Raw genomic sequence first — 27,750 nt, forward strand, 5'->3', positions numbered from 1 at the left:
ACAATCGCTGATCTATGATAATTAGTAAAATCTCAGAGACACCAAAAAATACAGATGTCTAGGTCCTGCCTTAGGATTTGGCATACAAAGTTAGGAAACCCTGGCTATCTTGTTTACCATTAAATCCTCAGCACATAGATGCTCAATAAGTATTTTTTTGAGTAAGTAGAAGACAATTTCTGGCGTATAATAAGCCTATAAAGGTCTATTGGATGAATGAAAGATTTACTGTATATCTTACACAATATATGGGATCGTAAAGATAGTGAGATGAAAATGAATTGTTTAATCTTAGAGCCATTAAAATAGAGAGAGGCTAGCCTCGAGGAGCATGAAGTGTTTAGTAGCTGGGAATCATTTTGGCCAGGTTACTAATTTATGTAATAATAACTGGAGAGCTAATATTATTTTGGTTAATTAAGGTGTGAGGGAGGTGTAGCAAATAAAACAATCTGCAGGCTATTTCAATAAGTTTCTTTACAGTTGGATTTCATAATTAAATTCCTTTAAAACATTATGTGGAGAAAATGAAAGAATTTTCAACAGGACAAGGTTTTCAAGCCAAAGAAGCTAGTAGCTAATTGCATTTTTCAGGAGAGTGAACTCAGTGTATTTTAGCTATTTTAATATGCTAGACTATTTAACCAAAGACCCCCCTCCCCAATTAATATGGACTTTCAGGAATCTGGTTTGCCTCTAAGATATGGTAAATGTGGGACATATGATTGTTAACCAGAGGTACATTTTTTTTTTTTTTTTTGCGTTTAACCAGGGAAGCCCCAGAGGTACATTTTATACTACATTTTCAAACTCATTTACATTGCACTCAAAGAACTCAGTAAGCTTTTTTATTTTTATTTTTTGTCACAAATCTGCCTTTATTGTGAGCGGCAGGTGGGACACTTCCAGCATAGTAAAATAAATAATTTACAAAAGCAGGGATTCAGTGAAGCCGCCTGGCTGGGACCCTTGGGAGCTCATACGTAGATGCCAACCCAGAGCAGCGGGAAGAGGACTCCAAAGCCCATGAAGAGTGAGGCCACCAAAGATTATGAGGAGCTCTTTGTAGATATCCCAAGTGTATTTGGTGGAGGTGACCTCATAAACTAAGAACGAGGCGGTGAAGAACATGCCAGTGGCCAACAACCACGGTCAGATGGGGGAAGACAGCCGGGTTCACTGGGCTGGTGTACCTGCTCAGGGCCTCGAACTCCATTTTGCTGGGCACAGGATCCTCAGTAAGCTTTTCAGCATCCTCTTTGGCATGGGACTATGTTCCATGGATACACACTGATTTATCAACTCGGAGGCATTTCTCACCCCAGCAGCCTTAACTTTGTGTTCTGTCACTTACTAGAGCAAGATTGGATATGACATGGCAATATTAAGTACAAGTTTCATGTTCGGTTTATTTTTCTGCTATAAGGGTGGGATACTGGCTAACACATCCTAACCGTATTGTTGTAGTCTAGGTGCTTACCCTTCGCAAGCCTTGGTTTCTTCCTCTGAGAAGTTGTAAAATGATCTGCTTCAGAGCTTGATTGTGGAGATTAAATGAGACAATATGTGTCAGCTGCTGAGCACAGTGCTTACAGAATGGTAATGGTAGCTGTTATATTAAATGACAGATTTCATACTGTAATATTTAATTTAAGATGACTAGGTGACTGTTGACACTGCATAATACAAGCTTATTATGGACAGAGTGAAAGTAACTACTTACAAATGTTGGATGAATGAACTCCAGCCTTTTTTTTTACATCTTTATTGGAGTATAATTGCTTTACAGTGTTGCGTTAGTCTCTGCTGCACCTAGGGGCAGAACTCCAGCCTTTTAATATCCACAGGATAGCGTGTGGGTCTGCTGTGCATGTGTGAGCAAGACTTCTTTTTAGCAACTATTTTTCTTGAATCCTAACGTTGCTTGGAAAAATCCTGATGCCTAAGAACTGTCCGCAGAAATTCTGACTGAATTGCTCTAGGATGACCTGGGGCAGTGTTTGAGCAGCACTGGCCTAGAGTGAGAAGAGATCCCAATAAAGAATATGGAGGGGGCTTCCCTGGTGTCGCAGTGGTTGAGAGTCTGCCTGCCGATGCAGGGGACACGGGTTCGTGCCCCGGTCCGGGAAGATCCCACATCCCGCGAAAAAAAAAAAAAAAAAAATTTATACTGTGTATAAAAAACATATCATGTGGTTTAATTGTATGTCATAGCAATAATTATTACTAAACAGTTTCAGAGAATTCATAGGTGAAAATTACTACCAGTGAAGTCCAAAGGAGTAAAACTATAAATTCCTAGACGATGGGATTTAAAATTAAATTAGGAAGCTACATTTTTTTTTCCTTCTTATACTTTGTATGGAGAAGTTGAAGATTCTAGAAATACAGGTTTTCCACTTTGCTGTAATAGAATGATTTATATCAATTTTAGATCAGTGAAAAGTAGCCCTAAAGCTTTATAGATTTTTTTATCCCTGAAGAGCATTATGATATTTAAAAATTACTTTTAAGTTAATAATACCCTCATAATTTGAGGACACTCTTTTTTTTTTTTTTTTTTTTTTTTTTTTAGAGGAGATCATCACAATTTTAATAGGAGAAGTAGTACTTGAAAGCCTTAAAGGAAGGGCAAAATCTAGATCTGCAGAACCAGGGATGTCACAAACTGAAAGAGTGGTTCATGGACTGAATTCAGCCTGCAGATGAGTCTGGTGTGACAAGTCCGGTGTTTTTTTAAAAAGTCTGAATTTGAATGACTTAGTTGAACAAGCGTTTTCTAAACATATGGCTTTTGTTAAATAGATATTTTCTAGTGTACCATTTAAATTCCTTCCTTAAAAAGTTATATTCTTTCGAGTTATTTTCTTAGTGGTTATCCTACTACAATGAATATTTTAGCTTATAAAAATCTAGTTCATGTTAATAGTAACTTAGTTTCAATATTATACAAAAGCTTTGTTTCTACAACTCCATTCTCTCCCCCTTTTTTGATTCTTTTCCTTTTTTGTATTTATTTTACTAGGTTTTTGGGGTAGAGGTTCATGACTCGCTTCTTTCTTTTTACTGTCTTCCCCTGAAATGATATAGAATTATTTACTTTAGTAAATGTCTATTAAATGAAAATGTTGGTTTTAGAAAAATGAGTGTGTAGCCTTTCTTTTCTGGCTTATAATTAGTTATTAAGGCCCGTTACTTACTGTGATCACACCTCGTTTGTGCTACTGAAACAATGCTATCTGCATGAAAGATGTATTAATATCTACTCTCAGTAGGTGGAGTACAGTAGAATGCGTTGAGAAGAGTGAGAAATAGGATCCATTTTCTTTTCCCTCTTTAGGTTCATTGAATCCTTTGCTTCTTCAAGAGTCAATTTGATTTTTATGATAGTATTGTGCTGCAGGTCTGTGTGCTCCTGAATGTGGCGGGCTGTAATAGTAGTAGTAGTAGTTGTGGTAGTAATAGTAGTAGTAATAATAATATTAATAAGAAACTTTTGATAATATGTAAATTGTATTTTTAGCTCACTCTTGCAGGGATATTATAAGAGAATTGTATTACTTAGGCTTTTTTGCCCAAGTCTTATAATACTTTGATCTTTCGTTCACACGGGTAAAATATTAAAATGTGATTATGAAACCTTTACAATTTTGTTTTTTAAAAGTCCAGTTCTTTTGAAAACCGGCTATAAAGCATTGCCATTTTTGCTTTTGTAAAAAAAGAAAAAAACCCTATATTTGTTGACTGGTTGTTCAGAAAAAAATACAGAATTCAGTAATTTCCAAATCAGTGTGATGAGATTGTTTCTATGTCTTAGGAGACACCCTAGATCCATCCTAGCTAGTATGGATGTAATAAAACTTAATACATTCTTATGCACCCTGGAGCCCGCGCGCCACAGCTAGAGAGAGAAAACCCACATGCCACAACTAGAGGCAAGCTGCATGCCACAACGAAAGATCCCACACACCTCAACGAAGATCCCACGTGCTGCAACTAAGACCCGACGCAGCCAAAAAAAACAAAACAAACTTTAATAAGGAATATATTGGCAAGTCCATATCATATCATCCCCCCATCTCTCTCACTGTACTAAAAATCCTAATCATTAAAAATCACAAACAAATGGACACACAAAAACCCCATCAAACCATATACCTTCATACCATCTGGAAAAATGTCAGTTTTGTTTAAGTAACCAAACAATGAGTGCTCTTTTTTCATGTCAGTCATTTGTGCTTATATGTATTTTATATTTTTTTCATTGGAAAGTTACAGTATTTCATTTTATTTTTTAAAATTTTTGGCTGTGTGTTGGGTCTTCGTTGCTGCACGCAGGCTCTCTCTAGTTGCGGTGAGCGGGGGCTACTCTTAGTTGTGGTGCGTGGGCCTCTCATTGCAGTGGCCTCTCCTGCTGTGGAGCATGGGCTTCAGGTATGTGGGCTTCAGTAGTTGTGGCCCGTGCGCTCAGTAGTTGTGGCTCGTGGACTCCAGAGCACAGGCTCAGTAGTTGTGGCTCACGGGCTCTAGAGCGCAGGCTCAGTAGTTGTGGTGCACGGGCTTAGTTGCTCCACGGCATGTGGGGTCTTCCTGGACCAGGGCTCGAACCCATGTCCCCTGCACTGGCAGGCAGATTCTTAATCACTGCGCAACCAAGGAAGCCCTGGCCAGTTATTTTAGAAGGAGTCAATGAACTTAACTTACTCATCCAACCCATCATGCCAAGTGCTGCTGACTATGCAGAACCGGCGTAATTGTAGTTCCTACCATCGGGGAAGGGGGGGTGTCTGTATAACTCTAAAAATTTCTTGAGTGTGATAATTAAGACATACAGTAATAATTTTTATTTAATAGTGTTGTTTTTATTTTTCAAAAAACACCTAAATTATTTGAAAAAATAAGCACTGCTCTTTGTATGTTTATTTTCCTATGTCTCTATATAACCTGTTTTAAGAGCATATGGCTTTTCTGATAGAATGAATATGTTTTTCAGAATCTTGCATGATCTAGTGACTTTCAGAATTCTGTTGTCAGGAATAGAATTTTATTGCTTGTACGTTTATCCTTCACATGTTTATACATGTGATTAAAAGAGTGAAAACCTATTTCAAGGTGGAAGTGAGCTTGGCTCATACTGTGTCGTCCCTTGAGGGAACATCACTCTCAAGGATTGGCACTCCACTTTATTGGATAGGAAGAGGTCATGTGTCAGTCAGTTTCTCCTTTTTATGGAAAGGAATACCCCCCAAGTGTACAGAAAGGAGCACATGAAAGAAGATAGAAAGCTTTGGCTTTGTGTCTAAGATCATACCTTTAACTCATAATTATAGTACTAACTATGATGGTTTGTGTGGAGTTAGAGAGGTATAAAATGTTACAGCTTGTTAAATCAAGTGTATTTGTGTTAATTCAAAAGTATTCATGGGATAAAGAAAAATAAACCAATAAGTTTCAAATGTTTATATCAAGGAAAGCATTTCAGGTTTTATTTCCTACTGCTTGGATTAGTTTTATCATTAAGATAAGTTTTAGACTTTCCTTATTCACATTGAAGATTTGCAGTGTTAAAAGATGTTGTCATTCCACCTAGACGAGTGGAATAGAGAGGGTGGGAGGGAGGGAGATGCAAGAGGGAAGAGATGTGGGGACATATGTATATGTATAACTGATTCACTTTGTTATAAAGCAGAAACTAACACACCATTGTAAAGCAATTACACTCCAATAAAGATGTTAAAAAAAAGATGATGCCATTGATATTTTTTAAATTTCTGTTTGTGGTTTAAAAAATCAAATATTAAATTGTAGCTGTTTACAAAGAAACATTCTTGTTTTTCCTGCTCATATTAGGGGGCTTACTTTCTACATCATAAAAAGAATCTCTAAATTGGTATTTTTACCTAACTAATGATCCAAGAAAACACATGGGATGAGTTGTTTTATAGATAAATTTCTTTTGAATAGAGAAAAAAGTACAGATAAAAACAAGAAAAAGCTGAAATAAAACAAAAGAGATTTCCCACTTAGAAATAAGCCTATCAGAGGGACTTCCCTGGTGGTTCAGTGGTTAAGACCCCACGCTTCCAGTGCAGGGGACACGGGCTCAATCCCTGGTTGGGGAACTAAGATCCCACATGCCACTCAGCATAGCCAAAAAAAAGTCTATCAGAGACCATATTCTTTGAACATACAAACTTTGATGAAATGACAAGCTAGGTTCTTTGAAAACTATGTTAACTCTTTGAAGTTGTGACCACCTAGCTTTGTCCATCATCTTTGGAAAATATTTAAGTGCTGAAACATATGTGATTATATAACTACAAAGAGAACTACTGAAAAAAATGTTTTTGCATTGTAAAACCTTATATTCTAAAACAAATTACACTCATTGATTCATCTTATTGAATATACAGGGGATGGATAGGGATAGACTTTAATTAAATAATCATAGGAACAAAAATGATAAGTATGGTAAATCCTGCAAAGTGGAAGTTTATGGTGCTGTATGAGCGTTATGTGGCGGGATTTGATGTAGTCCTGGTCATCAGGGAAACTTCTCTGTAGAAGTGATGATGAGTTGAACTCTGAAGAAAGACTGAAATTTACTAGACAAAGGTAAGGGGAATTGTGTTTCCTCTGCTTGGAATTATCCACGTATTTTACACTGTCGTATTTTTACATATTGGTAATGGCCTGAGAGATCAGCTGTAGTTCATCTTTTCTTCAGATGAGGAAACTCGAACCCGTGGAGTAACCAGCCTGAATTTCGTAGCTAGCTTATGAGAAAAACTGAATTAGGATTTATGATGTATGGATGAGTAATGCTATTTTCGTTAAGCCAGATTCAAGACTTAAGAATAACTGAACAAAGAAATGCACTTAACCTTTTATTCATTCTTTTATTCACTCAACTTATAGTTACAAAGTAGCCACTATGTAGAAGGTCCTGTTCTACTTGATGTGGAAGATAAAGAAGTGAATGATGTATGGCCTTTGCCTTTAGAGAGCTTACCATCTAGTTGAGAATATAAAGCAATATCTGAATTTACAGGGTAAAGTTATGTCTGTCAACAAAAAATTACAGATAAAATGTGGGAATTGAGATGAGGAAAGGGTTATGTCCATTTGGAATGAGTTTGTGAAGCCTTCCTGGAGGAAATGATAGTTGAACTGGGCTCAGGTGTGAAAATGAAGGGCATTTGGTGCAAAATATACTGCATGAGCAAAGGCAAGAAAGTTGTCAGGGCATCAGCAGGTATAGTTCTCTTCAGATGACACTAAAACGGGTGAAGGGAGGGATAGTGGGAAATAAATTTGGGATATGAGTTACAGCTTGATTGTGGATAAAAACTATGGATACAAGAGAGCCATTATAAAAAGGGGCATAAACGAATAGTAGCTGTCAGTCAATGCTAAGTACATTGGGTAGAAGATAGAGAAAAGTTGAGTATGTAGGTGCTGTATGGTGTGCTGGTGATACAAAGATGAATATATGCAACTTAAAGATGGAAGTAAGTGTGATGTTCAAAACATGGAGAAATCAAGTGTGAGAGTTTCATGCCTAGGTTGGGGGGGTAGCCATTAGTAAAGAGTTTTCAAAGGCTTTGTAGGTAGGTGGGGCTTTAGTTACTGTTGACCTCTGCTCTTGCTTTGTCTCCTTTGACCATAGATTCTCTACAAGTCAATCATGATCCAGCAGTTGACAATGAAGTCTTACTGAGCCGGGTGCCACCACTGTGCCGTGCTTCCCTTAGTTCACAAGGCTGCCCTGGCACCTTCATTCATTCATTCAACCAAGTTTATTGAGAGCCTACTCTGTGCCAGGCACTGTGCTTAGGTGTTGAGACTAGCGGTAAATGATGGTGAACACTTTTTCTGTCCTCAAGAGTCTTATAGTCTGACAGGGAAGACATGTTAAAAAAGTAATACCTTAAAATAAGGCATGATTAGTATTAATGATAGGTGAAGGGTATTGAGTAGCATGGAAGATAAAGCCAGGATTCTTTTCATGATCATAGCATTTCAAGGAAGTTGAAAATATGTCCTATCAGTTCATGCTTTGTCACTGCCGGAGTCCTTGATGGCTACTAGGAATAATCAGTATTAGTTCTGAAATGCATACAGTCTCTTCACTGTGTAGGGGGTAAAGAGAGAAGGAGGACTCATGCCTGGGAGCATAGGCTTTGAGTCCAGCAGCTCTGGTTGGAATTCTCTCAGTACTTGTTTGCTGGGTGATCCCATGTAAACTACTTAATGTCACTGCCCTCAGTTTCTTCAGTTGTGAAATGAGGAAAATTACATCTGTCTCTTTAGATTGCAGCAAGATTTAAGTGAGAAGAGTATTTAAAGCATAGTGATTTGTATGAAAAGATGCTCAACATCACTAATTATTAGAGAAATGCTACAAATCAAAACTACAATGAGTTATCACCTCATACCGGTCAAAATGGCCGTCATCAAAAAATCTACAAACAATAAATACTGGAGAGGGTGTGGAGAAAAGGGAATCCTCGTACAGTGTTGGTGGGAATGTAAATTGATACAGCCACTATGGAGAACAGTATGGAGGTTCCTTAAAAAACTAAAAATAGAACTACCATATGACCCAGCAATCCCACTACTGGGCACATATCCAGAGAAAACCATAATTCGAGAAAACACATGTACCCCAATGTTCATAGCAGCACTATTTACAATAGCCAGGACATGGAAGCAACCTAAATGTCCATCAACAGAGAAATGGATAAAGAAGATGTGGCACATATATACAATGGAATATTACTCAGCCATAAAAAGGAACAAAATTGGGTCATTTGTAGAGACATGGATGGACCTAGAGACTGTCATACAGAGTGAAGTAAGTCAGAAAGAGAAAAGCAAATACTGTATGCTAATGCATATATGTGGAATCTAGAAAAATGGTATAGATGATCTTATTTGCAAAGCAGAAATAGAGACCTAGACATAGAGAACAAATGTATGGATACCAAGGGGGAAAGGGGTGGGGAGGGAGGAATTGGGAGACGGATTGACAGATATACATTATCGATGCTATGTATAAAATAGACAACTGATGGAAACATACTGTATAGCACAGGGAACTCTGCCTAATGCACTGTGGTAACCTAAATGGGAGGGAAGTCCAAAAGGGAGGGGATATCTGTACGTGTATGGCTGATTCATTTTGTTGTGCAGTGGAGGCTAACACAACGTTGTAAAGCAACCATACTCCAATAAAAATAAAAAAGAATAAAGCATCGTGACTTGTACATAGTGTTCAATGAGTGTTATCTTTTAAAAAGGTGTAGTGCTTGTAAGAGAATGGGATTTCACAAGCGTCTTAATCTTCTTGTAGGATTTTGACCCCATCTCTGCCAATCAGTGCCTTAGGCAAGTAATCTGAATTTGTGCTGCTTCTCCCAAAAGGGATCATGTTGCCCCTTCTTTCTTTTTAGCAAAGAGGTCTCAAGATTAATTATATCCTGTAATGGTTTTCTTCACTTTCAGAAAAGGTGCTACATAAATGATGTTTTATTCCTTTCTTCCAACTAATTTTTCTACAAAAGTTGAAAATGCTTCACATCTCTTTCTAATTCTATTTTTTAAAAAATGCATGTGGCTGTTTACTTCACTTTTAATGTGATGTGTGGACATTTCTCATGAAGTAATAATTTTTGTCACTTTATATAGTGTTGCCAAAGTCCTTTCTTGCCAGTCTTCTCCTGACATGTAACCATTGTTAGGTGGGATGGATGCATATACAGATGCTTAACCATATTTTATTGATTATAAATAAAATAGCTTAAAAATAAAACTTTAAAAATATAATCACTGCTTCCATTTTCATAAAAAAGTCAGCACAAAGAAATATGGATGTTGTCTTAGGGACGAGAAGGATGGCTTGGATTTTTCTTCATTGAACTAGGACACAGATGCAGTCTGGAAAGTCACCTTCAGAACCATTACAGTGCAAAATGCAGTGCATCTTCAGGAGTGTGCAGGAGACAGGATGCGCGAGAGCTTATCATGCTTTCAGAAAGTCCCTGACACTGTATTCTTAAAAATGAAATATCTGTGGGTCATATTTGTCTTCTCATTAAGCTCCGGTGTATCAGAAATGCCATGTTACTTATTTCTTTTCAGTCAACCTAATTCCAACTCTGAGCTCCGATCCCACCAGCTTGAAGGGAGTTCATTCTCAGGCATGCGGGGACCCCCTCTCTTCCAAAGTTGTGCGGATGAGATCACGGGGGGTTGCACAGAACAGTGCTCGAGGGCCAGCCTTGGCCTTTTAGTCCAAATCCGTTTCCCCCTTGATGCCCATTGTTTACCAGTTTCTCTCGACAGAGTGTACTAGCATCTGGTGGAACAGCTTTTGTGGTGCTGTACACTGCAGAGTGTTTTTAGCATCCACAGCTCTCACTCACTGTGACAGTGAGAGTCACACGGAGTGAATAAAGCCTTCCCCCCCTTTCCAAAGCCCCTTGGTTGAGCCCGTAATGGACCTACTTTTATCTCCCCAGCCAGTCCCTTGGAATCTGATGGTATTGGGATTATTGTGTGACCTAGTATGTGGGGACCCAGGTGGACTCAGGTGCTCTGAATGGAGCCATGCTTGTAGGGCCACTTTGCTGTTGTTTCCTATGGAGACCGAACTTCCTTCCTGAAAGTCCGCAAGGGGGAAGCTGTGGGTCCCTTCTCTGGAGGTCCCACAGACCTCCAGCTCTCCCTTAAGCTGGGGGCAATCTTTTTCTTCCTCTTGCTGCTGTGCCACACCTGTCCCCACCTTTATCCTCCAGTCTCACCCCAAATGCAGTGGCTTCTTTTTGTCTCCATAGCACAAGGCTTTTGGAAAATTCTAGCAAGGAAGGGAGGTTCTCTTCAGGCCACTTCTGCTTGAGGCTTGCAGCCTACCTGTGGCAAGGGAGTGCGGAAAGTCTGGCCATCTTCTCAGAAGGTAGGGGTGGAGTAGAAGGAGAAATAGAAAATAAGAACTACTCAATGTTGCTTCACTCTTGGGTTATTCAGTAGCAGCAAAATCAAAAAGCTAACTAATATCTCAACAAATTATCGCACCGTGTCCCTAAGCATAGATTTTGTATCACATTTCCTTCAAAAACAAATGTTCCTGTTTGACTTCTAAGGTTTGATTTCTTTACCACAGGGAATCGGAGCTCTGTAATTTGGGCAAATAGGACATATGGCTATTGGTAACATGGAGGCAAAGGTAGAGAACAGTTTGACAGGGTTGAGGGTTGTACTGCCTTTTCTCTATTGGGGCTCCTCTACTAAGCAATGGAACCCAAAAAACTATTTGAGCTACTATTTTTTGTCAATTCTCCTGTGGATAGTACTTCCCAGTTTGATAGAGGGGAAGTTAATTCATTCCATGCAGTGGCTGTCCTAGGGCATTAGGTTTTACTTCCCTTACTGAACACCCTGGAGTGGTTAGTGCTAATCCCTGTTTATCTGGTCCTGTTGTCTTGTGAAATAATCAGAACTGTGATTGACAGATGGCTTCTCATCTGCTACAGGAGGATGATCATAGTGCCTATCACATGGGGCTGTTAAAGGATTAGAAGAATTAATATACATAAAGTGCCTAGAACCCTGCTTGCACTCAGTAAGTGTTGTGGAAGGGGATAATTTAATGTGTCCAGGCACTATGCGAGTTACCGTTCTGTGGTGGATATTATTATCCCCATTTCACAGAGGAGAAATAGGAGACTTAAGGAGTTTTTTTCATTGCCTAAGGAAACAGCCTGTCAATGGGTGAATTGAAATTGGCGGCAGGTACAGAAAGAAGTACCCTCTTCCTAGATGTGGTGGAGAAAGGGGTTTGGGCGCATCTAATTGTAAAAGCCTCCGTTGGTATTGTGCCGAGTTTCGTCCCCTACATGCCTGCACACTGCTTTCAACTGAAAGTAGAAAAACGAAGTAGAAATCTAATAAAAATTACCACAATATTAAGACCGAAATAAAAATGAATCTGGTTGTTTGCTGAGTAGAGTCCACACCTGGAATATATTTGTTGGGTCCTCCTTAACACACTCCTGAAAAATATACTGTAATTACAGGCATTACTTAATGAAGCAGGCAGGTGGGCACTATGGTAATAGATTGCATTTTATTTTCCTTAGGGTAATGGACAGGCTTAAGATATAATGAGAAAATTTGGGTTTTGGAATTGAAATCCATTTTAATACAAATCACTGGAAAAACAAAATTCAGAATGTTTTAACATTTTAAAAATTAACAGATGTCCTTTTAGAACATCACATTTTATTTTTTCACATTATCATGCTCTGAAGTAAACTAAAAGCAGGATCTCCTAGTTCATGTGTGGATAATTCATAATAATTTAATAAAAGGGATAATTTCTTCCCCAGAAAGTCATCTATAGTTCTTAGTATGTGTTTTTACCAAGTAAGAACTTTAAAAATATGTTTGAGATATTCATTTATTGTGAGAAATACTACTGCTCCCCTATCTTTTCATCGGCAAGTCATTGTCAGACTTTTTTTCTTTTTATTGTTTTATTAAATTATCCAGATGATTTCTTTTTATAAGGGAGAGATATTTGTGAACACTGAAAAGACTAACTTAAGTTGATAAAGATTCCTTTGCAAAAGTAAGACTTTTGAAGAATTACTGAACACACATCATGGCTTGGTGTTCTGATCTTAAAATCAACAAAAAACATTGATAATAACAACTAAAATTCTAATTTATTGGGTTCTTACTTTGTGCCAGTTTATATCTTAAGCATTGTACCTCACTAATTCACTGACAAAGCAGTAAAGTGAATATTTTACACACGAAGGAAATGAGGTGTTAAAGACGTTATATGATTTTTTTAGGTAAGAATGTTGACAAATGTTGGAGCACTGGTTTGAATCCAGATCTCTGTCATTAGCAGGTTCTCTTAGCTACTGCATTATGATATGAATAATACAGAAATGCACAGGCTATTGTGGACATACGGAGGTGGACACAACCAAACCTGGGAGACTTGAGTCTTAAAGTATATGAATCAGCAAAAGGTGTTTGTGAAGGGGTAGGGGGAGTAGCGGGGGAGAAGAAAGGAATTTCAGGTAGAGGGTTCTGCAAATAGGGGACCCTATTGCTGTTACTTGCAGTGTACTAAGAGTATTAAGCGAGACGGGGTGATGCCAGAGGTAAGGTCCAAATGTGGGGGGGCCTGTGTTGAGGAGCTTAAGCATGATATTATAAGATAGAGAGACACTGGCAGGTCTCAGGCATTTAACTGACATAGTTTATTTGTGTTGCAGATAAATCCCTCTCGAATGGGTAAGGAGATGCTTTTAGGAGACGAAACTGGTGGTAGGGGGGCTAGTTTCAGTCTTCCATGTGAAAGATGCTGAAGACTTTAGATTAGGTTCATCGTAGTAGGGGACCCATCTGAGTTGTAATTAAGAGATAAATTTGCAGAATCTGATGGTGCTTATTAGCTCTGGGTGATGAGGAGATGAAGGAGTAAACAATAAGTACCAGATTTCCAGCCTATATACCTGGGTGGATTGTAGAGTTACCAATTAAGACAGAGAAATACAGGAAGAGGGGCAGGCAGAGGATAAAATGAGTTTTGTTTGGGGCATATTGGGTTTGGTACAGCCAAGTGGTGACAGTAGAAGTTGACTATATGAATCTGACATTCTGGGCAGGGACTTGAGGTGGAGTCAGGCTTAGGAATCATAAACCTTTATGGTAGGTGCAACTTTTAGAGTGACTGAGGTCATGGTTCAAGTGAGAATAGTGGGCTGCAGGTGAACCACTGGGTTACCTGGGTGAAGAAAGGGGAGCCTACCAAGGAGACAGAACAAGAGTAATCAGAGATATGGTGAACCAACAGTGTGTGGTATCAGAGACACAGAATTTCAGGAAAATGATAAATGGGTGGCAGTGCTGTACAGCAGTGTTATGAGATAAAGGTTGAAAAATGTCCACTAAATTAGGCAACATGGATAACTTGATTTTTGCAAGAAGAGATCTAATAGAATAGTGTTGAGGGAAACTATGACACATTGGGTTTAAAAGTAAATGTTAGGCTGGGAATTGAGATGGCAAGTAAGGAATTCTGTTTCAAGTATTCTGGTTGATAAATGGAAAAGATTGAGTAGTAGCTAAAGGTGAATATTTATTTATTTTTTTGTGGAGGGGAGAGAGTAGAATTTAGCAGGTTTCTAGGATGTTGGAAAGGAGGCCACGGAAAGGGAGAGGTTGAAGATACAGAGGAAGGTATGACCAATGTGCAGGTTCCAGATGAGGCCCTAGGGCCAGAGTAAAGAGACATGGACCTGCATGGGTTTATAGGGCCATTCCTTTACAGAAAGAAAGGAATCATGATGGATACACTTGTAGATCACTTATAGGTCACATGCATTAGACAGTCCAATGACAACACACCTGCTGGTTTCAGTCATCCGGAGGAAGAAGGAAGCAATGGCAGTTCTTGAAAACAAATGTGGTGAGATGAAGAGAGTAGTGAAGGTTCTTACTAGTTTTGAAGTGCTGGAGTTAAGAAGAGCAATAAAAAATCCCCAAAGACTTGTGCTACGGACTGTATCTTAGTTCGTAGTGGTTTTGCAGGAACAAGCTGTGAATAGTTGAGGACTTGGACCTTAAGCTTTGACTCTGGTGACTTTGTTTATAGATGCTGAGACAGGGGTCGGAAGGGGATATTTCCTTTAGATCCATGGTTTTTGAATATGACTGCTCATAGGAATCATTTGGAGAGTTTTAAAAAAATGATGCCAGGGTCACCCCATGAGCTTCTGGATTGACTGATTTTGTGTGGTAGAAGGTCATAAATATCTCTTAAAACTCCCGGGTGATTTGACTATGCAGCCAGTGTTAAGAACCACTGATCTAGACCATTGGTCAGAAATGTTTTCTGTAAAGGGCCACATAGGAAATATTTTAGCCTTTTTGGGCTACACAGTCTCTATTACAACTACTCAACTCTGTCATAGCTCAAAAAAAGGAGCCATAGATAATACATAAATAGAGCGTGGGTATGTTTCAATAAAACTTTATTTATGGACGCTGAAATGTGAATTCTGTATAATTTTCACATGTCATGAAATATTATTTTTCTTTTGATTTCCATTAGCTCGTGGGTCATACAGGTATAGCCTGCAGTTCTCAGATCCCTCCGAGTGTGGTCCTGAACCAACAGCGTTGGTATCACCTCAAAGGGAGTTAGACATGCAGAATTTTGAGCCTTGAGTGAGTTCTGCTGAATCAGAATCTGCATTTTAATAAGATTCTGAAGTAAATCGTATGCAATTTTTAGAATCATTAATCTGCTGTAGACTATACTATCCTCATTCCCACTCAGCTCAGAAAATAGGGAATCCTCTTCATCTCTGCCTGTTGTCTCGGTCACCTTTTAATGAAAGTTAGAGAGCATTTAAGGAGAAGTCTGTGGTAAGAAGCTGTCGTCCAGGTGTTCTGAATCGCTTAACAATTCAGATAGACTGGTTTTAGGGCTTAGAGACACAAGTGGAACGTTGACATTCTGTTATTAAAAGGAAGGTTTAATTTATATTCCAGCACATATACAGAGATCTGTCTTCATACAGACCAGGCAAACTGTGGTTCTTGGCGGCAGGGCCAAACTTTTCTTAAGAAACACCTTGAATTTAATCAATAGCCTCTAATGAGGACTTTTTTGAGACTCCAGAGAACTACAACCAAGAATGTGTAAGAGGTCATCTTAGCCTAGCTTTGCGGGAGAACAGTAACGGAAATTGTGGAAGAATATTACATGTCTACAGACTAGCTCATACCTTCCTAGTGAGCCCGTTCCTAAAAGAAGCGACCCCCACCTTTTCTTGCATTGCACAGATTAAAAAAGTGAATTATTTAGCAAAGCCTTGCTTCTCAGACTCAGGTTAAGTTGGAAAGAAAGTTCAAGTGGGACTCAACACACTACGTTACAACTTGGACGTGAGGAAGGCTATTAACTTTTTTTGAACCTTGCTTTTTTAATCAAAATGAGGATAATGTTTTTTAGACCAATTTTCTTTCCAGAATTATTCTAAAGATTAAATATATGGGAGTGTGCTCTGAAAAGTACTAATTGATATTCTGATGTAGATGAACTCATGCTATTGTGTGTTCATAAGAGCTAGACTAAGACTGTGTATTTGTGGGTTGACAAAACAACTGTTAGGACTGTTTACAACAGTCCTCAAGCTGAACTAAAATATTATTCTGTAAGAAAGAAAGAATTTCCTTTTAGCTTCAGTTATTACACGTCAGCAGGTTTACTTCCCATTTGACTCTGGTAAGAATAAGATTAATAATGGAACTGTAGCAAGTCTAAAATGTTAATTCCCCCAGGATGTGGGAGAAAAACCACATGCATACAAATGTGTTTAATATTGATTTCCCACGTTATTTACTTTGGCTAATTTCCTTTTAAACTCACATATATGTGTAGATTCAGGTACCTGTTGAGGAGAGCATTAAATATTGTCTTATTTTATTCATTCATCTTTTTTTATTACCTCATTCCACCTCTTTTGTAAAATACAAGCTATCACTTTGTCCTTTGAGCAGTATTTGGACAAAGACAAAAAAGATCGTAGGCCTTTAAAATTTAATGCTATCCTTAAATGACCTTAAGGGAATGATCCCCCTCTGACTTCCTACATTTGCTTTCAACAAGTTTGATCTTGTAGAAATTTTAAAATATGAATAGTAACGTGGTATTAAAAAATAATACGCAGCTGGTAGACCTTACCACAAGAGATACTAACATCATTCCACTTTTAAGTGTTGAAAGCTCTTACGATAGATTACTGAAAGGGTTAAAAATACATGCAGAGTAGACTTTTGTAGCCATATCTCCCAGTACACCTCTGTGATGTGTACATTATGCTTCAGCCAAACTGGACTGTTTCTCAAAGGAGCATGCATTTTTCTGTGGTTGGAGCTTTGCTTATAATATTTTCTATATTTAGAAAGCCCTGTAGCCACCTTTTACTGACAAAATCCCATCTGTCCTTCAGAGCTCAGCTCACAGGCCCCTTTTTCACGTATCCTTCCTGATTCTGCCAACTAGACATGGTATTTATCTCCGTTGAGCCCCCAAAGCACTTTGTATGTACCTCTCTTATGGCACTTAGCTCATTCTGCCTTATGTTTTAGTTATTTGTGACCTTGACATCTTTCCTTTGCTAGGCAGCTGGAGAGCTGGAACCATGTCTTCTTTATTCTTGAAACTCTTGGAAGTTAATGCTCCCGTTTCCTCAAGAAGGTCATTCTTGAGAAGACTAAAAGTAGACTGGTTAAAAAAGGGACAGTTTATATCAAGTAAAGTTTCTTTTATCTTTTGGAGAATATGGATCAAAGGGGAATATGTTATATTTAATGTGGGAGTTGTTTCTATGTTAGAAGTTGAAATATAATATGTGAAGAAGGTGAATGAAGAGGCATGTGGAGACTGTAGAGAAATCCATGAGATACTAAGGAGGAGGAGACAGAAGAATGTTGGTCTTTCTGTGATCACAGGATGAGGTAACTTGCAAGCTCAGTTGGACTCTGTAACCGATGCTATTGACATTCCATTCTTCCATCTACTTTTGAGTTCTGTGTGTGGTAGATAGTTCCTATAGTCACTGACAGCTTCCCAGCCCAAGCATCTGTGTCTCTCTGATTTTTTGCCTCAGGCCCCTACTTCCATGTCATACATGCTTGCTTAACTTACACAAGGCAGCTCAGAAATGCCATGGAGTTAAGGCGCCCGTGGGTAACCCTCAACCAGTGAAGCATGACAGTCAGTGGGTGAATATTCCACCTTCTCGGTTCCAAATATTCCACCTTCTCGGTTCCTCAGTAAGGTAACTCTGAGGTATATTGTATGTGATTTGTCAGTAAGTCCCGGTGGAATTGAGTCTCAGTTGGCCACAGCAGTAACCTGATCATTAACATGTTCTTTATTTGCTTTTCTCCCATCCCAATCTCACTTTTATTTCTCCCTAATTCGTGTTTTCTGGGATCATGTAACAAATAGGGTCTTTCTCTGGGTTAGCCCATCCTAAGACAGTCTGATCAAGTAGAGCTAAGGTCTTAGCAAAGAATAAATTACTTCAATTATGAGGTTCAATCTTCATATTAATAATTTTATAGTGACAGTAGCCACAGATAAAACAAGCATAGTGTAATCAGAGTGGGAAAAATGTAGTTTAGTTAGCATGATTTTGGAGAAGGATTTTTGGAGGGGTCTGGGAAGAATTTGTGCAGTGAATGAGGAATGGACTTATAAAGAGATAATCTTGGGTTGTAGATAAAAGAATTACATTGAGCCTTCATGCTTAAAATGTAATGTGTACTATACTGCATACTTCTCATATTTCCTGATGAATTTGGTCATAATCAGTAAAAATAAAATAAACGTCTTATATGTCTACATCGCACAGATTTGCCATGTCTGATTGCCACTCCACTGCTATTGTAGTATGGAAAGTGAATGCAGAAGGAGTATAACAGATGAATCTACATTGTCACTCTTTTACATTGGTGAAGAGGTTTACAGAGGACTGACTTTGATTTAAAAATTTGTTTTCATCAATTACATTTATTTATCACACATGTGGCAGGATTATATTTATATATACTGATTTTTGTGTTGTTATTTTACCTATTCAAGTTAGATTTATAGTCAACCTTCAGGCAAGAAAAATATAGCAGCAAAAGAATTCAAAAGTCTAACCCCTGAGGGCATTTAAGGTATGAAAGAAGATATGAGAAAAATTATGACTCTTAGGTGATAACTCACATTGTCTTATGCCAAAAAGAGAATTTATTATTTCATATAACTGAATGGCCCAGTGATAGAAGTACTCTCAAACCAGCTTGATTCATGGCTTGATGTCACTAGGATCCTTCTTAGGCCCTGTACCTAATGGAGTGGTTCTATTTTCAGACTGTATTATGGGCTCCAGAAGCTTGAGGGTCTCTTCACCACAATAAAAGACGGCACAGCAGAAAGAGAGTTATACTCAAAATCAGGAGTTGAACCTCATTAGTCAGATTTGGGTCATATGTCCATTTCCAAACGTAAGTGAGCACATTAACTTATTTTACTTTCTCCTTTCCAATCTGTATGTCATTGGTTTCTTTTTCTTTGTTTATGGCAGTGGCTAGGTCCCCCGCAGTGTAATGCTGAATAGAAAGAGTAAGAGCAGGCATCCTGGCTTTTTCCTGATGACTGAGAACAATGGTTTAGTGTTTCACCATAAAGCATGGTGTTAGTTGTAGGTTTCTCATTGATTTCATCTATCAGATCCAGGAAGTCCCCTTTTATTCCTAGTTTGCTGAGAAGTTTTTAAAAAATCATGAATTGGTGCTGAATTTCCTTACTGTATCAATTAAGATATTATGTGAATTTTCTTCTTTATTCTGTTAGCATGGTGAATTATGTTAGTGAATTTCACCTTGATTCTTGGCATAAACCCTAAAAGGTCATGATGTTTCGGATTTGTTTTATAAGTTGCTGAATTTAGTGTGTGTATGTTTAATTGTTATGTCTATGTTCTTGAGTGATATTCGTTTATTATATATTTTTTGTAATATTTGTATCTGGTTTTGGTATCAGGGTAAAGCTGGCCTCATAAAATTAGTTGGGAAGTGTTCCCTCTGCCTCTATTTTCTGAAAAGAGTTTGTGTAGGAAGATTAACTTATTTTAATTCATGATCTTGCTTTGATTCTCAAGCAGTAAAGTCAGTTTTACCCAAGTGCTTGAATTGACAGTGGGTTTCCCAGAAAAAAACTGAGGTACCTTTGCCACAAGAAAGAAGAATGGAACCTGGAACAAGGGTTCTCATCACCAAAACTAGATAAGATTCCCTGAGTTGGTGGGAGAAATGGAAAAGGGTAGAATGAGGAGATAGGGCTCTTAGACAGGGCTCAAGAACAGGAGCAGAGTTTATATCTAGAGGTTGCCCAGCACCCATTCTCATGGGATTCTCTTGGGAGCCAACTATAGTCTCCATCGGAGCAGAATTTATTAACGTGTTGGAAGTGGCAAGGACTTTGCATGAATTGCTCTTCTAGTTGGCATTTAGTGAGAACCTCACCTCCTGCCAGCATGTCTTCCTTTGACTTTCAGCTGGTGTCATGTGATGCATTTCTGTGCCTCCATATTTTGCTTACTTCCTGCTCTACTTACCTAGGTGGCAACCCACTTCTCAGTGTCCTTTGCTACACATAACACACATCATATCAACCCAATCCCCAGAGATGAAGGGTATGGAGCTGTACTCCAGGGCAGTGGTGGGGGTGGAGAGGTACTTGGATGGGTTTGAACAGAGCCAGATGAAACTCTCCAATACAGGTATTCATCAAAAAAGCAGCCTAGGGAATTCTCTGGCAGTCCAGTGGTTAGGACCTGGCGCTGTCATTGCCAGGATCGGGGAACTGAGATCCCCCAAGCCTCACGGAGTGGCCAAAAAAATAAAATAAAATGAAAATAAAAAGGCAGCCTAATTCATCCCTTTGAAGTTGCTAAAGTACTTTTGTTTTACACCCTTCTTTCATTTTAATGTTAATCTTTAACCATGATTTACTCCTTCTTGTCAATCCTGAATTATTTTTCTTAAATTCTGAGATTAAGAAAAGATAACTGGCTGTTTTGTTTTGTTTTTTTTGCTTTTGGCCTAGCCCATATCTCACAAGCCTCAGATATATTTTTAAAAAATTAGAATGTCTGGTCATAAAAAGGGGAATTTTTCCTCATCACCAGCTGGTCAAAAAGCCTACTTGGGCTTTTATTACACTTACTCTAAGAATCATCGTGTGACAATATAGGATACAGTAGTGCCTTGCTCAGTTCACTTCAATTTTTTTTTTTTTTTTTTTTGGGTACGCGGGCCTCTCACTGTTGTGGCCTCTCCGGTTGCGGAGCACAGGCTCCGGATGCACAGGCTCAGCGGCCGTGGCTCACGGGCCTAGCCTCTCCGCGGCACGTGGGATCTTCCCGGACTGGGACACGAAACCGTGTCCCCTGCATCGGCAGGCGGACTCTCAACCACTGCGCCACCAGGGAAGCCCCACACTTCAATTTTTTAAAGGGTCTTTTATGCACAAGGTAGCAAGAGGGTTAGACCTTGAGATTATCTAGACAAGGGCTCTGCCTTCTGGGTGTTCTACAACCCTGTAAAGTGGAAGTGGTGGGCAATGAGGACCGGACAAGGAAACATGGAAGTGTAACGGTATGTGAGAGGCTGCTAATTTATTAACTTAAGCAGGACACTGTTAGAGCCGAAGCAAAGAATGGTCAATTAAACTTGTGAAGAGTTCTGGAAAGGTAGGTTGAGGATTCTTTATTCTTTGGGGTTTGTTCTTCCAATTTTGCAGTCTGGGAATTGGCCATTCAGTTAATCTAAGGAGTGATTAAGTCTTAGGGAAAATGGACTCATAGTGACTCAATTCTGATTTTAGCTAGAAACTAGTTTAATAACCTAAAATAGCAAATCCTTCTTCTTAGAAGGGAAGTTTACATAAGACTAGAAATAAAAAGAGCTATAAATCAAGAGCAGAAAGCAACTTGGTGAATATGTAGTATTTGAATAAAGTAGTATCCCTAAGGACAAGCCTATCCCATCTGTTAAGGGTACTCTAGTTTAGTGAAGACTCCTCTCTTCTTAACCACAATCCTGTTTCTTCCTGCTGCTCTTTCAAAAATGCTCTAGGTTGCTCCCTTTAATATTTTTGGTTGCAACAGCTTTTTTTTTAAAATGAGCATTCCAAATTGCTTCATAAAACCACTTTTAGTAAGCACTCATTATAAACATAGCTAATATTAATTGAGCATTTACTATGTGCCAGGTACTATTTTAAATGTTTTATATGGATTATCTTCTTTACCCTACACTCACTCTATGAAATATTATTATCCGTGTCCCCCCGCCCCCCTTTTTCAAATAAAGAAGCTGAAGCATGTGGAAGTTAAGTATCTTACCCAAGGTCACATGATTAGGAAGGGTGGGTCTAGAGCCTGTGCTATGAAGCATTCTGTGATTCTGCCTCAGTCTTTCTGTTGAGCTGGTTGAGACATTAGACATGATTTAGTATAATCTGTTTTCATTTTTTAGATGAGTAAATAGAGAAGGTTATGGAGCTCAGTTCATGGCTGACATAGAAGACCAAGCAGCCAGCTCTTACTGTGCTTTCTGACTCCCTGTGGCCTGGAAATCACCTGCTTCAATTAAGACAGGCAACTTTTGTTGTGAGAAGAACATATTTTCTTTTTTCTTTTTATAAACTTCCCTGAAGTAAAACTGATGATAAGGTAGAAAAATAAAGCCCAATAACAATGTACTCATACAAAGACAGTGAAATTTTTCTTTGTTTTGCAGATATTGTTTATCACCTACTTTCTTTCTGTTCTTTCCTAAAAATCCACTTTTGAGAATGTATCCAGCCTAATTGTGTTGGGATGGGAATCCATATATGCATTTTATGAAGAGCTACAATACTTTAAATGGTTCTGGAAGTAAAATATCTGTCTGTCTGTCTCTGTCTTCTAAGCTTTTAAAAAGTTCTGTCTCATTGCTTCATCGTGATCAGGTAGGGTCCACCCTCCTTAGAGTGAGAGGAAGTTCAGTCTCCAAACAGCCTAAGCCTTGTACTCTCCAGAACAAGTACTGCCAACTTGCTGATTTATGCGTGGTTTTAGTGATGAGGACTACTGTCTTCCATGGATTTAGGTGGGAACACCAGAGAGTTTACTGGAAAGTTCACATTGTACTTTGCAATTTCCAAAGGGCTAGAGGCATGATTGTATGCATAGAGGCATTAGCTGGTCTCTATATCTGTGTTACATTTTAAACTGTAACCATATTCCTCACATCCTATGTTCATTCTTACATGTATTTTTCCACCTTCCTTCTATTTTTCCCTTTGGGAAGTAGAGGACTATAAACTATACGTTAAGCATAATAATTTTCTTTTTGCTGTCATTTTCTGTAATTTTATTAGGTTTTGTACAAAAATGCAAGTGCTTTTGCTGCCGACCTGGCATAAAAAACAAGGAAATAGATAAGCCAACTAATATAAAAATCCTTCTGTCAGTAAGTAGAGTCCCATGCAAGTCTTTTTCACTAATAAATAAGACAAGACTTGTCATGCTGAATGAAGCTGGATAGTGTTTTATCCATCACATATTTGGATGTGGTACAACTTATTTATCTCATCGTATTAAAAACAGTGATAACACTTTCAGGAACATTGACTTTTGTCCCTTTTGCAAGCCTAAAGGGACCGAGGAATAGTGTTTGCAAAGAAGGAACATTAACTATATTTTAAACTGTGAGTATGTTGGGCAAAAAAGGGAAAAGTTTCACAGTCATAAAAATGCAGGAGCCATTCTAAGATTCAGGAGGAATGCTTACACAATCCAAACAGGTCACTGTGACCTGAACACAGGTCAGAGTAGCTAAAACTTTTAATCTCTATCTGAGTCTGCCCTTGCCTCTGGTTTTGATGTCCTTAGATGATTCATAAGTTATTTCTACTCAGTTTCTTCATAGGGGAATGGAACTCACTTGACACAGTTTGATGGGAAGCATGTTTTCCTGTTTTCTCTATCTATGTGGCAAACAGGTTGAGTTTACAGTGTGAACGTGCCCTTTTAATCTCTTTGAAGATTAATTTTCGAAGCAGCATCTGCTCCTGGCGATTCTTTTTGACTAGCTTGCTGGCTGATGAAAGGTAATCAATCTAGATGGAATCATGCATTCTGGTCTTGGCTACTTATTTCTTTTCTTTTGTGAGTTGTCTTTTTCAGGTTTTAGCAACACAGGAAAAGGAGATAAGGCAGGGATCAGGTGAGGAACTGCGCTGGCTTCATTCAGGGTCCCAATGCAAAGTGCATGGGTACAGGTCACTTAGGAGCTGAGCCAGACACAGGAGCACTGCTCTGTGCAGTGGGAGAGCCCCTGCCTGTGTCTCAGGAAACTCTACCTCTGACTGGGTGACCTTGTTCAAGTTGCTGAATTTCGCTAGGGCTAAGTTTTCTCATCAGAGAGATGAAGAATTAGAGCCATTGAGGTTCCTTACAGAGCTACTGTTCCATGATAAAAGAGGGGAAGTGACATGATAAAAATCATGTAAAAGAGGGAAAGTGACGTTGGTCTTTCTCATTAGGAAGCCAGGCAAGGCTCTTGGCACCTTGCATAGGAGTGGGTACCTCAGCAGTGATCTTTGTTGTTCTTCTTTGTCCTCCTTGGTCTGAGGAAGACATTCCTTTGGGAGAGGTCTCTAGTTGCATTTGTTGGTCTATCTTTGCACATAAAGGGGATTCTGATGTCCTGGTGTCTTGATAACATAGCTTCTCATAGAGAAAAATACTTTCCAGGCCAGCAGAGACTCTTTAGGATCATCCCGTGCTCTGCCAGGTCTGTACTGCTGACAGATGAATGTGCCTTAGCAGTGCTGGGACTAAGTGGTACCTGTTCCCAATTCTGGTATCTTTATAGAATTAGCTGGGCTTTAGTCTAAAACACCATAGCAAAGCTCTCTGGTATGCTGAGCTGGGGTATGTAGTTTAATTTCTAGGCCTCTTCATCACCTAAAACCCAACACTAAACCTCATCCCCTTTCTGCAAGCCACGTAGGAGATCAAAGATATGAGAGAGCTGCTTCCCCACTCAGTGCCCCCAGCATGTCCCCAAGAGCAGCAGAAGAGTTTAATAGAAGGGCCTCCTCCTGGACTGTTCAGACAAGGCTATGGCATCAGTCTGTTGATACCTAGTCACAGGGCTGTAGGGAGTAAGAGAGTCCCAATTGTGAGGATGGAGTGACCTTATCCCCAGGTGAACACAATGCATTCAGTGTTTTATGCTGGTTTTAAAGTGATAGGTGATATAAGGGTGATAGGAGATGTGTTATATGACTATGAACCTCAATTTCTCCATTTTTATAATGAGGATAATGTCTTTTCCTTTTTCATTACCTTTAAGGTAATATGTTTCCTGCTTTAAAATTAGCATTTGAATATGTAATGTTTTAAGTATTACAGAGCACATTTACTTTGCTTCTTATAATATCGATGTGTCTTATTATAGAAAATATTTTATAAAATTAACATTTTTAACAATCAGGGAATATCCTTTACAATTTATGAAATCCTGTAATGCTCTCACAGCATATTTTAACTGTGATGCCATTAGGAAAGTAAAGTGGTTTATTTAGGTTCACTAGAGAGCTAATATGTTTAGGATTTGTTCAATTCTGAGTTAATTTATACAAATCTCTTTTATTCAGAATATTGTAACTTGGTCATAAAAATATAGCTCAGGGATAAATATGCCAAAAATCTGTCCTAGTCTTTTGAGAAGTTTTTTAAAGAGTAAATAATATAGCAAAATGTACTGATTTTTTAGGTGCTCATTCATATTCAATGACAGCTTAGAGAATTCTGAATTTTTACAATGATCATTTGGCTTGGGAATAGAAACAAAGGATCCCTCTCTTTTTCATTTGCTATTTTTACTGAGCTTTAAATTATACATATGGACAGAAAACTGGGAAATATAATGATAGTCTAGGTTCTTAGTTTAAAACATGTTGAAAAAGTCTACCTCACAAAAATAAAAACTTAAATACATTTTTTTTTTTTTTTTTGCGGTATGCGGGCCTCTCACTGTTGTGGCCTCTCCTGCTGCGGAGCACAGGCTCCGGACGCGCAGGCTCAGCGGCCGTGGCTCTCGGGCCCAGCCCCTCCGCGCCCTGTGGAATCTTCCCGGACCGGGGCATGAACCCCTGTCCCCTGCATCGGCAGGCGGACTCTCAACCACTGTGCCACCAGGGAAGCCCTTAAATACATTTTTTTGAAGAAAGAAAAAAACAAAAGGAGCTTTAAGACCTTCTTTTGAAAGACAACAAAGAAAACAGGAAATATGAATGAAAATGAGAATTCAAATTCAAAAGTGTATAGAAAAATACTTACAATTTACCTTAATGTCATAAGATAAAATTTTGCTGTCAACATCTCTTTGTTGATTCAAGCCACATTTTTTCCTGAGTTACTTGGCTCTGAATAAAAATATAATAAATGTAGCTATGTGATAACTTCAAGGGCTGGATGAAATGGCTTTTAAAGTTTAAAAACTATTCCAGTTATTTTGTTTTATTAAAACAATAAAAGTCAGAAAGCATTTGTCAGTATATTATCTGAAATAAAGGTAAACATTCATTTAATCTTATAACTTTTAAGTTGATGAAGACATAAAATTTTGTGTGTACTAAAACGTGGCAAAAATTAAAAAACAAAATGAATGTCATTATTTATTATCTGATATATATTTTAAAAGTGATTCAGTTTAAGTCATAAAAGGATAGAAATAGCTTCAGAACTTAAGAAGACCATGCCAAGAAAAGAATTAAAAAGTTACATTGATCTCAGTCTATAAGTACTGAAGAATGGAAAACATTGACAATACTTTGACTTTGATCTTTCCTCGCTCAATTTTGGCAATCTTCAGCAAAAGAATTTGGCAGGTCTGAGCTTTTAGAAGGCTTTTACAGGAATATAGGTAACAGGAGTGCTCTTTTTTTACTCCACCCCCTATCCCCCAGTTTATTTCTCAATGCACACGGAAGAATTGGCAACATAGACTAGAAGAGCATTTCCATTTGTATTTCTTCTAAACTAGACTATATTAGCTTAAAACAGGAAGCATTCTCTGAAATAAGAACCATCCGATTCGTTCCTTAGTGAGGCCGGAATAGTTTTCTATTACCATAACTCACTAACCTACCCCTGAGTTCAGATGTTTTCTTTAGTCCTGTTTTACTTATTTTCCTTGGAAGGATACTAATGATTTGTTGATTTTGATGTTTGGAAACTTTTCTAAGTCATTCACATCAAATGTACTTTCCTGTAATCTTTTGGTAGTCATTATGTAAAAAAAAAATTAGGAGGTAGATTGAAGGTGATGTCTTTTTATAGGACAATGTTTCTAGAGGAGTCCTTTGACTTGAAAGTAACTTTCCCATTACAGTTTCTTTTAAATGCTTTCTTTTAAATACAGTTACTTTAAAATACTTGTTAATACTCCTTTCTTTTAAGTGACAGATGCTCCTGGTTATCAATGTATATCATGGCTGTGGCACTTAATTCCTATATAACCATAGGCAAGTTGATTAACCAGTTTATGCCTCAGTTTTGTAATCTATGAAATGGGGATGTTTTGAGGATTTAAATGAGTAACTAAATATAAAATGCCTGTGATAGTGCCTAGAGCATACTAAGCACTATATAAGTATTTGCTATTATTGTTATTATTCTTATATTTATTTTAAATTTTTGCGAATAATTTTGATTTAGATATGCTTTTTATTTTATTTTATTTATTGTTTTGGCTGTTATACTTTTAATGGAGGGAGGTACAAAATGCATCAATGCAAATGAATGTTTTACATACTCATTAGCATAGTGATTAATGTTAATTTAGGGAGATACAATGTGTTAAACCTCAAAAACTACAAAGTTTCCTGCCACCTAAGGTAATGGAAAGACTCCTTAAGTTTTTTTTTTTTAAAGACTCCTTAAGTTTTTACCTACCACCTTTAGTTTTAAAGTTCTAAGTGGTATCTGGGGGAACTAAAAAATAATAGCCTCATTTCAGCTGTGGTTCAAGAATTCTAATGAAGCTGTATGGCAATGACACTGGGACTGTGAAGTTTCCCCAAAAGGTCTTTCTAGATGACCACAT

At 38.2% G+C, this 27,750-nt stretch overlaps 1 protein-coding gene and 1 pseudogene across 3 annotated transcripts in view; one reads left to right on the forward strand and one right to left on the reverse strand.

Moving 5' to 3' along the window:
• The window catches only part of SUGCT (succinyl-CoA:glutarate-CoA transferase), a 735,783-nt gene that overhangs the window by 157,320 nt on the left and 550,713 nt on the right, over nt 1-27,750 (forward strand). The gene's annotated exons all lie outside the window — the stretch shown is intronic.
• LOC112391576 (transmembrane protein 258 pseudogene) lies at nt 978-1,216 on the reverse strand (annotated as a pseudogene).

The sequence above is a fragment of the Neophocaena asiaeorientalis genome, unplaced genomic scaffold, assembly GCF_003031525.2.
Source record: "Neophocaena asiaeorientalis asiaeorientalis breed wild unplaced genomic scaffold, Neophocaena_asiaeorientalis_V1.1 scaffold56, whole genome shotgun sequence".
In the NCBI taxonomy this organism is placed as follows: Eukaryota; Metazoa; Chordata; class Mammalia; order Artiodactyla; family Phocoenidae; genus Neophocaena; species Neophocaena asiaeorientalis.